The sequence below is a fragment of the Neopelma chrysocephalum genome, unplaced genomic scaffold (assembly GCF_003984885.1).
Source record: "Neopelma chrysocephalum unplaced genomic scaffold, ASM398488v2 Primary Assembly neopelma1_83161, whole genome shotgun sequence".
NCBI classification, from domain to species: domain Eukaryota; kingdom Metazoa; phylum Chordata; class Aves; order Passeriformes; family Pipridae; genus Neopelma; species Neopelma chrysocephalum.
Window position 1 is genome coordinate 1 of NW_020913739.1, and position 1132 is coordinate 1132.

At 71.9% G+C, this 1132-nt stretch overlaps 1 pseudogene; it reads left to right on the plus strand.

Annotated features, from left to right (window-relative positions):
- The first annotated feature begins 4 nt into the window (after nucleotides 1-4).
- Nucleotides 5-1124, plus strand: LOC113979558 (annotated as a pseudogene).
- The last annotated feature ends 8 nt before the right edge of the window (nucleotides 1125-1132 follow it).

Genomic DNA, 1132 nt, shown 5'->3' on the forward strand with positions numbered 1-1132 from the left:
CCCCCCCCGCGAGACCCCGGAGACGGGCACGACCGGCACGGCCACCACCGGCACGGCGGGGGCTGCCAGGACCCCCCAGAGCCCGGGGGGGGCTGCTGCTGGTGTGGGGGGGGGCTCGAGGCTCTGCTCCAACCCCCCCTGCGAGACACACGAGACCGGGACAACCAACACGGTGACAACCTCTGGCTCAAGGCTCTGCTCCAACCCTCCGTGTGAGACCCACGAGACTGGGACAACCAACACGGTGACGACGGCAGGGTCAAGGATCTGCTCCAACCCCCCCTGCGAGACACACGAGACGGGGACGACCAACACGGCCACCACCGTGTCCTCGAGGCTCTGCTCCAACCCCCCCTGCGAGACCCATGAAACGGGCACCACCAACACGGTGACAACCACGGGCTCCAAGCTCTGCTCCCACCCCCCCGTGTGAGACCCACGACACCGGGACCACCAGCACGGTGATGACGGCGGGGTCGAGGCTTTGCTCCAACCCCCCCTGTGAGACCCACGAGACGGGCACGACGAGCACGGTGACCACCACGGCACCCAGGGCTTGTGCCAACCCTCCTTGTGAGACCCACGAGACGGGCACGACGAGCACGGCCACCACTGTGTCCTCGAGGCTCTGCTCCAACCCCCCGTGTGAGACACATGAAACGGGGACAACCAACACGGTGACAACCACGGGCTCCAGGCTCTGCTCAAACCCCCCCTGCGAGACCCACGAGACGGGCACCACCAACACGGCCACCACCACCACGGCCAGCGCGGGCTCCCGGCCCCGGGACGGTGCCACCGGTGCCACCGCCGCGGGGTCCCAGCCCTGCTCCAACCCCCCCTGCGAGACCCACGAGACCGGGACCACCAGCACGGCCACCACGGCCACGGCCGGGGGGGCTCAGGGCTCGCCCCCCACTTGCCAGACCCACCCGACGGCGGCCACCGGCACCACCACCACGGCCACGGCGGCCACCGAGGCGGGGGGGGCAGGGGGGCCCCCCGGGGGGGCCCCCCGCGCCTGCTCCACCCCCCCCTGCGAGACCCACGAGACGGGGACGACGGCCACGGCCACCACGGTGACGGCCAGCATGGGGGCCAGCCAAGGTGGGACCCCTGCCCTCCTCGGAGA